The sequence below is a fragment of the Pimephales promelas genome, chromosome 9 (genome assembly GCF_988280905.1).
Source record: "Pimephales promelas chromosome 9, fPimPro1.hap1.1, whole genome shotgun sequence".
Lineage (NCBI taxonomy): Eukaryota > Metazoa > Chordata > Actinopteri > Cypriniformes > Leuciscidae > Pimephales > Pimephales promelas.
The window spans coordinates 30368047-30378935 of NC_142777.1; the positions used below are offsets into that span (position 1 = coordinate 30368047).

General features: G+C 36.7%; 1 pseudogene; it reads right to left on the reverse strand.

Annotated features, from left to right (window-relative positions):
* Positions 1–545: 545 nt before the first annotated feature.
* On the reverse strand, positions 546–9233 carry LOC148977576 (uncharacterized; annotated as a pseudogene).
* Positions 9234–10889: the final 1656 nt, after the last annotated feature.

Below are 10889 nucleotides of genomic sequence, written 5' to 3' on the forward strand. Positions count from 1 at the left end.
GGAGAAACGATGATCTCAGATATTTTGAATTGGACTGCAGTGCCTATTTCGACCACTAGTTGTCATTCTTACGGACTGCACCTTTAATGGTATTACAGTATAAGCATAACAATATGAGTAAAAAGTTTAACTGAAAAAAAAAAAATAGAAAATATATAATGACAAACAATCATGAGCTTAAAACATTTGTGGAAACCTGAAAATCATGTTCGCATCAATGTCAGAAATGTTATTACTGACCTAGGAACTTAATATATATTTTTTTTATGTAATTACATTTACTCAAAATCCTAAAACACTATTATTTCCAGGTTTATATTAAATTTTAAATTCCAAATTTTAGTCTCTGACTTTTGGTCGTCTTGTTAGCGGGTTGCTACTTATTGTTTTCTTATGTTTGTGAAACAACACACTACCTTGATGTAATTATTTTACACTCATATTTCTTAAGCAAACATCTCTGTGAGCATTTTCCACTTGTGTGCTAAGGAGAAACAGAAAATCCCAATAGCAGAGACCAAACTCAATATTATCCTTGTATGCGTTTAATCCAGCTTCTGAGTTTCAACTTGGCTGCCATAATGTTTACACTCAACATCTGTGAGTCAACATATAAAACCACAAACACATTCACACAATATGCTCAGATCCATATACTCTGAACTATAGTGATTTGTTTTATTCACAAGTAATTTGTTTCTCTGAGAAATTAAATACCTGCAAGATCCTCACATTTTGTGGGTAATATGATTAAAGCTTGAAGTTTAATTTACTGGGAGGATTCAGTGAGTCCAGTGAAGTGTAACATGTAATGGATGCAGCATGTCTCAGCAGTAAATATGTAATGAGTCATTGAAATGAGTCATTGAAATAAAGTTAGTGGTCTTGTAAGCAGACAGGTCTTCAAGACCTTGCAGACACTTTAAAGGTGAACCAAGTGTAATTAAGATTTAATTGAAGTCTGAAGTAATATCTTCTAAAAGATCAATTACATCAGCCTAAAAATCTCTGCTTATCACATGCTCATTAGGGCTTGTAGACAAAGACACGGTGCATTAATTAATGTAATGGTCTAAGATCAAGATCTATATCTGCTAGATTTCTGTAAGCACCAAATGATATATTTAAATACAGAATGAATGTGAAGAAATGCACATTATTGACAAAAAAATTAGACTTCTTGTACTGATTAAATAGATTGCAACATAGAACCTGGTCCTTATTGCAGCTTATTCTTGGCAAGATCCTTCATTTAGACAGGAAAGAGTCTGATTGATGTAATGTGACCAATTAGTCTACAGATTTTATAATCTCTGAAATCGATTATTTTACAATTTTAGTTTGAGTAATTTGAGAGCCTTAAATTCCACTGATCATCTTTCAAAGATTTGGTGCCGATAACTTTACAAACTTTCAAATCTGGTGAATAGTTCTAGTCCAATGGTTTAGTTCTAAACAATTACTTTCTGAACACGACTTTCAGACTTCCAGACTCCTGGAAATTGCTAATTCCTGATGTGCATACAAAACTTGTGTGCTCAACTGTTGGAATTATCCGATGCATGCTCATAAACTACAATGGAAACACATTCACCAAAATACGCATTAAATAAGACATGTGACTTTGCGATAGGAAGGCAAAAGTGGTTCGGTATAATTAGCTATTATAACAACTAACTATGACTTTTGTCTCAAACTTCTAATTGTGGCTTATTTTTAAGGAAGTTGTTAAGTTTAGGAATTGGGTAATATGAAAGGAGGTAGAATATATCCTAACATGGATGCTAATATGCAACTTGTTAATAATGAGAATTGGACCCTAATGTAAATTGTTACCATAATTATATATACAGTGGTTTCTCCTACTTAATCAACTTCCATTTTTCTTTGTGGCAATTATCGCTAGTTAATCAGGAAGTGATGATTTTGTTTATTTTCAACTTTGCTGGATGGAAACGGTTCTTTATTAGCAAAAAGTTACTTTCGCAACTGTGGATGTAAACATTTGCGTATTGCATATAAAAGTGTCAGGCAATTTCTCAATAGCTGTGGATGTAGACTAGTTAAAACCATGGTATACTTCACCATATGCAGGCTTCATCACTTGTTCTGCACTAATGCTGCTTATAATGACAACTCTCCTTGCATTTTCTTCTATGAGCTTTAACATGCTCTGACATTTCAGATCCGCTCAGTTTCCACTGACATTCAGCAAGACACATTGTAATTTTTCAAAGGCCTGAGCAGGAGAAAATAACAACAACAACAAAAAATCCATAATTAAGAAAAAGCACTCTTCCTGAATTTGCGAGTTTCTCTGTTGCTCATCTGTTGTCGTGTGGAAAATTTTGATTTTTTTGGGCGGAGAAAAAGATGACATTTGAGGAGCGCTTTACAGTTGAAATCTTCCTTCTCATGTCTGCTTTCTCATAGAAGGGGAGTAGGGCCCCTGTCAACCAATCACTGCAAATATGACAAAGCTGAACGCAAATTCTCCTTAAGGAGTTGGTTCTCTCCTGTTATGCTTTATTCCTTGTTTTTATGTATTCTCTCACTTCTCTTGTTGTTAGCCTGTCTTATTGAATAATAATGAAGCTCTATTCATGATTCTGATTTGTGAAAGAAAACAAGCCTCTGGTAAAGCTTGGATCTTTTTGTATGGACTTCACAAAGACAAATGTTAAACTATCTTTTCAAAAAGAACCAACCTGGTTTGCACAAATGCTTTTCATTGAATAATTCAGTTTGATGCAATAATAAGCCAAATATGACATTTTGATTCTGGGGCTGTCAAAACTGTTTTTATGTCCAGTAGACTGTCACTGTTCACAATAACTATATGTCCAGAACAACGCACAATATTGTTCTGTTTATTCATCTGCGGTTCTGTCGTCTAATGCTTTAAATGCTCAAGCTCTTTAAAGCAGGATGGATTCTGATTGGCTGTCATTTTTTTAATTATTCATCTTCTGGAAAAAAAAAAGAGCAGCTGTTTATGCACTTCAACCCTTCTACTGCTTGTTGTCTAACTTCTCCCACTCGAACTGTGTCCTTTAGATCCCCATCGTACCATCGGATGCAGTTTAAGCCCTCTAAATTAAGGAGCATCTCGATAGTTGTTGCTTAAAGTATATGACAAGTTGCTTAAAATCTGTGGAATGTCTGTTGGAGGAGCATCACAATAAAGAGATATTAAACAGACAGTCTACTAATACTCTAATGAGAGGTAGTTGAAAAGTTACGTATAGTCAACGGAAAGTTTATACTTTGCAGATGTTGTTTATGCTCAACCAGCAACACACACTAACTAAAGTTAAAAAAGTGAAATCATAATCAACCACCCCTTTAACATTATCATCATTTGTGTGAACAGGACTTTATGCAGCCTCCCAAATAACTGAAAATTGATTCCAATAGAGGTTGTTGTTGTTAGCATGTTGCTAAGCTAACAGTAACCTATAGTAACACTAGTTTTATTTTTATTTTTTATGATTGTCATTATTCCCCATGCATACTTTTATTAAAAATGCAGACTCACAGCTTTTTTTTGTTGTGATTATTCAAATAACACACTGTGCCAATGAATTATTCATTCTCGATACCGTTCTAACTCTCCCCACTCTGTCAATAAGAAAAACACTCTGTGGATTGGCGATTTAATTATATAGTCACTTACATGAGTAGTGATCATTTATCAAATTGACATCTGACAGTATCAAAAAAACACTAACTGCTTATATAATCACAGTGCTTATGAGGTCACAAACAGGCCTGTTTCTGAAGGTTTTAGTGCACTATGATTTTATTGAGGTTAATACTCCAAATGCTGTTTAAGACTCTCTAGCTATAAAAAGTCAACAGAGGTTGTCAATACTGGCTTGCACTGCTTAGACTGTAACGCTCTGCCAGTGTATGAGCACTCCATGTGTACATCTGATGTGGGGTGACAGACCATGAGAGCATGAAATACATGCAGTTTTGTTTTGCAAAGTCTCCTGGGAGCTTTGGGAAAGAGGCAGGGTTGAAGTCTTGCATAGAAAGAGGAACATTGCAAGGTACCTCATGCTGGTTTCTTTAGCTAACAGTGCAATAAATAAATGCATCCTTTTTATGCAGGTTTTTCCTTGTAGCAATTAGAATATGGTATATGAGAGGCTTTTGAGACATGCTAAATCTGTTTATATCAATTCTGGCCCTGGTCTGTGGCTTTAGAGACAGCTTGATTGCCATAAAGTGTTGCTCGTTTATCCATAGATGTGTGGTGACAATTAGTGTGTGTGTGTGTGTGTGTGTGTGTGTGTGTGTGTGTGTGTGTGTGTGTGTGTGTGTGTGTGTGTGTGTGTGTGTTTGCATTAATCAGGCTCAGCTCCTGATGTGCGTGAGCCTGGCTAGCTTTAGGGAGCCCTTAGAAAAATGGACTTACATATTCTTTAGCATCAGTTAGGTAATTTTCTGAATCTGCACTTCAATTAAAGGGAGATTTTCACAGGTTCCCTGGTGACTGAGAAAATAGGAAAGTGGTTTTGCTCTGCAGATGCTTATATTAGTTATTTGTTGAGTGATATTGTGTCTACAGAATAATGGCATTTACAACTACCCCCCCCCCCCCCCCCACACACACACACAAATGAACAAGTTTAAATCTAGTTTATTTGCAATACATTTAGGAGTTTTACAAGGACAACTGAAATTGCTTTTTTGTATGAAAAGTGAAAGTTAAACCAGACTTTAAATTTGTGTAATCAATAATGAATTAATTTAAAAAACCTAAAAAAAAAGATAGTAACTTGGGCACAAAATAAACTTAGAAAATAGAAACTAGATGGTGTGTGATATCATTCTTTCTCGCAGAGTGTGTGGAAAGAAGTATAGATATTCACTGCAGGCTTTTTAAGATTTGCACAGCAGTTTATAAATCTCAATCAAGTGAGTTATACCATAATTAATCCAATTACACTAAGCTAGCATGCTAATATGTGCATGTCATTTGGGTCCAGGCTGACAAATGCCATGATTACTCTCCATAGAGGTCTGCAATAGCCAGAGAGAGCTGGTGCTGAGGGTACATAAAAATGCAACATATTTGCTCCTAGCTTGTGACACTGAGATCTACGGTTCATTTCACGTATTTATTACAAGTTATGTAATATGTGAATATTTCAAGTACAGTTAGGGTACATGAAAGGGACAAGAACAATAGGAAGAGAGGGAAGGGTTTTTAAAACAAACTGATTTTTAGGTATTTTTTTATTATTTATTTTTCTGTTTACACAATATAACATTTCAATGTAAATTTTAGTCGTGAATTGACAGATGCTTTTTGAGCCCAGATGCACTTACAATGTACAGTACGACATAACCAGCATGTCCCAGGCTGGGTCATGTTAACCAAATTTTGGCCCCTTGTTACACTCAAAAAAAAAAATCAGCATTTGCGCAGCTTGAATTATTGCCATCTCTCAACTTAACTGGGTCACAGTAAGGAGTTTGTTTTTCCAAAAAGGTCCATTGTGCAATGCACACAATATGCAGCCCGATTAGTCCCCATCAAGTCAAATAGACGTAGATGCAATCTGTTTCCTGCCAGGAATTATAGAGCACTGACAAGTAGGTCAATCAAATGACCAGAAATAAAACTGCAAGGGCACATTAAGGCAGTTTTGCTTATACCATCTCTCCACCAAGTTTGATTTAGCTCCTCTTGCAGTAGAAGCATCACTATTCTGTAATGGGAAAGAGTGTGAACTGTGAACTAAATCAAAACTGCAGTCATGCACTTCAGTTTTAATTCCACACTGCTTCTGTAAGAGATGGTCGAGCCCTGAGGGAGAGCCTACTCATCTGCTACACACACTCTAAACGAGGGGGCAAAACCTCCACTCACTGTACTGTCATTAATCACAAACATTGTATCGGGATTAAAAGTCTTGACAGCTCCCGCCATGCCTTATATTTCTCCATTTTTATTAGATCATCCCTTTTGCAAGATCTGCATGTGCAACTGTTTCTCTCACACTTTTATGTTAGAAACACATTTGGGAATTTGACAGCTTGACCATTTTATTAGGTCATATTCTTTGAGAGATCATATGGAATATTATTATTTCAATCATGACAACTCTTGGAATAGTTTTAGCATGTTATTGAATATGGCAATGTTAATGTGTTTCACCTTGGCGTACTAGGACTATGTTCAGACTCGATACGATTTTTCTGCATATCTGATCAGATCCGTGAACATAGTGATGGGCGGTATACCGGTTCATACCGAATACCGGTGTTTATTTTTGGTATGATGTGGTTTTTTAATATACCGCAATACTGTATGAGAGGGTCGCGACGCAACACTGTATGAGAGGGTCCCATTTCACCTGTGCACTCTGTGTTACTTAGCGTGACTATGACGATGGATAGGTTAAACTATAATTGATAGCTGTCAAATTATATTACAGTGTTGCCCATACATTGGTTCACAATATCAACACAGCCTTTTGGAAAATCTATTTGTGGTTGGCATTGACATGGTTGAATAAACATGAGCAATGCAGGTTTCCAATTCAAAACGTGCGTGTGTCTTTATATGAATGTATCTGAAGTGAACTAACAGAATCTTTCTTTATCGTTCTTTACCGTGAAAAAACAGTGTACAGGCGTTTACGGCCATTTCTGCCGCTCCTAAAGCGCCTCCTGCTGGCACCTATTTGTAAATAGGTATGCCTTTCAAACCTGTATTATTACTAGTGTGGATTTGTTTTTGCAAAATTCACTCATGACAGTAAAATAGGTAAAATATTTTAAAATATTCTAAGTCAATCCTCTGCAATATTTCCTCTACTCAGTAGAAAATGTGGTTAACCCAGTCACGCTTAGGGTTATACCGTCATATACCGTGATACTTATCATACTATATCATATTTAATGGAAAGCACATGATTTGGAAAAAAAGGGTTGGGGGGAAAAAGGTACCTTGAGCAATAAGGCTTTGGGGTCCATCTACATCAAACTTGACTTTTAGGCATATTAATCCAGGTCACAATCCCCACCCAAGTAAATAAAAATAAATGTGCTTGTTTAGTTTTTTTAGTTTACTTTTGTTTTGTGAACTAAGCACATGACATCTGAAATAAAAATGCAACAAAACATATATACATACAGATACATACCTAGGTTTAATAGGTTCTCATCAGATGTCCATGCTGTTTTAAATTTTTGGAGCAGGGTGGCAGCAGCAATAAACTCTGGTTCTGCCATCATGTCTTTAAAGCGCTTTTGTTGTCCCTCTAGGGCTGCATCCAACAAAGGTTTGCAGTACCTGTAATCAGAAGTCATCCCATCTGAACATTCGTCTCAGCTTGAAGGATGTTGAGGGCTTTGGTGAGAGGACCCATGGTTCTGGCAAATTCCTCCAGAAAGGAAATTTCAACTAAAACTGATATTAAACCTACAGTAACAAACATAAAGTTCATACAGGGCCCCTCCTCTTTCATCTTTGATTATTCTCACGATTCTTTCAACAGAGAGAAATAATGAGTTCCATCATGTGTCGTTTGGCCGGATCAGTTGTATTTTGCATGTTTCCTCTATGATGTCTGAAGCAGTGGAGGATCGATATGTCTTGTTCCATAAGACACTGCATTTCGCAAAAGCTGATCGTGACAGTCTTTTATAGGAGTCATTGGAATTGGCCTTGGCTGCAGCAACTGTGGCAACAAGGTTTAATAGATGACATGCAAAGCGATGATGGTTTGGAAGCTGAAATTGTAAGCCATCATCTTCCATTAAGATCGGTGTTACCTCAGTGAAGTCAACATCAACACCTTACTCTTCCTGTTTACCATCATCACTGCAAGCATCCTCTTCAGTCTCACTGGAGGTTGTTGTTGTTCTCTAGATTCTCTAAATGCCTTTATGAAATTGGACCCATTTTCTGTGGTGGTTCTAACTATTTTCTTTCTCAATACCAAACTCAGAATGGATGTCATTCAATGCAGTAAACAACACATCAAAAGTGTGTGGCCCTTTAATCTGCCTGCAAGCAAGTGCCACAGAACACCTCTTCAATGAATCTCGACCCACTCAGTGGGCAGTGACCCTGAGAAATCCTCTCCTTCTTGCACTCCAACAGTCAGTCATTGTGGCAATGAATTCAACACATTCTATGATCAAGCTTGACAAGTAAATGGCATTTTTAGGGGGTAATGTTGCCTTGGTATTAATGAGCTTAGTTTATGTTACTAGTCTGAAGTTTCCTAGCTTAACCTTGCACAAGGCAACTGTATGTCAACGTTTATTATTATTAACACCATTAATGCCATAATATATCCAGTTTGGGTAAAACAACAGGTCAATTAGCCTTTAAATAATTTCACAGTCAAACTGAGAATTACATACCTCAATGTGTTTCTTTAGATTGGATTGCGAATTCTTGAAAGAAAAAATTATATATGCTTCTGAGGCAGACGGAGAAGGCACTTAAAAATGAACGATTCGTTCGATTCGTTTTAAACTTCTTCAAATAGTTTGCTTAAATATGGCCATGGGTGCTCAATTTCAAAGTCTGGCGATTACTCCATTGTTGTGTTGGCTATATACCTGACAGCGGAAAAAAATTGACTGATTGACTGACTGATGCTTGTAGTATCTCTTTGTTTTGGTATAAAGACTCAACCTGCTCTAAGGTACAACCCGTTTTGGTTACACTTTATTTCGATAGTCACTTTAGACATTCTACTAATTATAAGTAACTTTTCAACTACTGTACGTGTCAACTAACTGTCATTAGAGTATTAGTATATCATAGTAGACTGTCAGTAGACTGTTGGGTTATAGGGATAAGTTTGGGTTAGTTACTTAGTTACTTACCAAGTTACTTATAGTCAGTTGAATGTCTGTTGGGGGACCAACAAAATAAAGTGTTAGCAGATATTAAGCTGACAGTCTACTAATACTCTAATGACAGTTAGTTGACATGTAGTTGAAAAGTTAATTATAGTTAGTAGAATGTCTAAAGTGGACTATCGAAATAAAGTGTCACCCGGAACTCCATTAGGCCCTGGAGAGGATGAAGCCCTTGCCTTTCTCACAGCCTGCTCTACCTCTTTCCTCTTAGATTCACAGTCCTCCATTTGGTATTCTGGTGGATTGATAGGTGGGATGTCTAACGGAATTGACATGCCTCGTGGCTCATGCCTTTTTGCATGTGTTTCCTCCAAATATCTCTCCAGCTCAACCATGGATGCTTTTATTGTACCATTCTTATCAATGGGGAATAACTTCTTTATGAATTTGAATGGGTCTTTATAGAAAATAGAATACAGAATACATTTATAGAATACATCTACATAGCCTCTTCTTTTTGTAGAGTTTCCGTAGGCGCTCAGCTCTGCGCAACGGTGTAAGGTTATCTTTTATGGCCCTTTGTAAGAGGTTGAGTCCCTCCTTCTGCTCTTCTCCATTGCTTCCTCAGCTGTCTCCATTCTCTAATTAACCCTTCAATCTTCTGCTGCCATCTAGACTTTCCAGGTGTAGTTTGTAGTAACTAGATATCTTAACAACTCATATGTCACATCAGGACTTTTTACAATAAAATATTGACAGCAAAAGGCTGTTTAAAACAGCGAAAATGGAAATGAAAATGACGACACCAAAAAATGTATACATCCATGTAATTTTTTTATCTAAAATCTTGATGTTGATTAAAAAAAAGTCCGCATTATGTGTAAACTGTCTCTATTTCCGTTTCTCTTCCTTTTGTTCTTGTCACTTTAACGTCCCCTAGCTTTACTTGAGATATACTGTCTTCCAATATTAATGAACTGGTTTGCTCTAAGGAGATTCCAAAGCCTTTTTAAATAAAAAGAAGAGTAATTGAAAGGTCAGGGGTAAAGGAATCAGAACTGTACTAATCTACTGTCACACATTTTCTTTTCTGTACACACTCAGTAATATTATAGGCTAGTTAATATTTTATTAGTCTCTACTTATTAGATGCTGTTGATGTTGATACTTATTAGATGCATCTCTGAGGCTATTTGTACGTAATATAGAACATAATATTGTTCTAAGAAGTTTATAATACCTTGATGGAGCTGCCACTTAGCACTTCCATTCGTCCCAATGGGCAAAGAGGCCTACAAAAAATGTGGTGTTTAGAGAATGAGGGATCTTTTTTTTTTATTTTCAGATGAAACTTCCTTTCCAGCTCTAGTCTAATGTTACAGTGTGTGGTCTTATATTAATTATTAGATGAAGAAATGTTCTGTTGCCTTCATTTAACGGTCTATGAAACAACAGAACAGGAAAGTCGTGGCCAACTTCAATGTTCTCAGATCTAGTGGTCCATGTGATTCAAATCATCGAGTTAATAGTTGTTTCCTGGCAACATATAAAGTAATAGCCTAGAAATGGAGACTCCCCCTTCCAGTGTATTCTAGCAACAATCCATTGATTTTCGAGCTGGAAAAACCAAACTCTAGTCAGGCCAATCACATCGTGTATAGAGTCGGGGGTGGGCTTAACATAATGATGACAGAGACATGGTTCAGTAATACTTGAAAACAAAGAATGGCTGCTGCTGCTGGCGAAAAGCTGTCTTTGTAGATTCAGCTTTGGCCGCGACTCTGGATGATTTAAATTTAAACTTTTCTTTGAAACATAAACAAAGAATGGCACTTGAGTCATTTTTAAAAAAAGAGAAATGTGTTCTGAGAGAGGATGTGTGAGATCGCTCTGATTTTGTCTCTTCTTGGTTACTCTGGTTGGTTGTAGCACTATCCTATTGCACGCAGAGGGAATTTGACGACGAAAGACGACCGTTTATCTTGCAGACCTAACATCCTGATGTACGTCGGGCATGCCAGGCTAATAAAACAGTGGAGATGAGTGAAGTT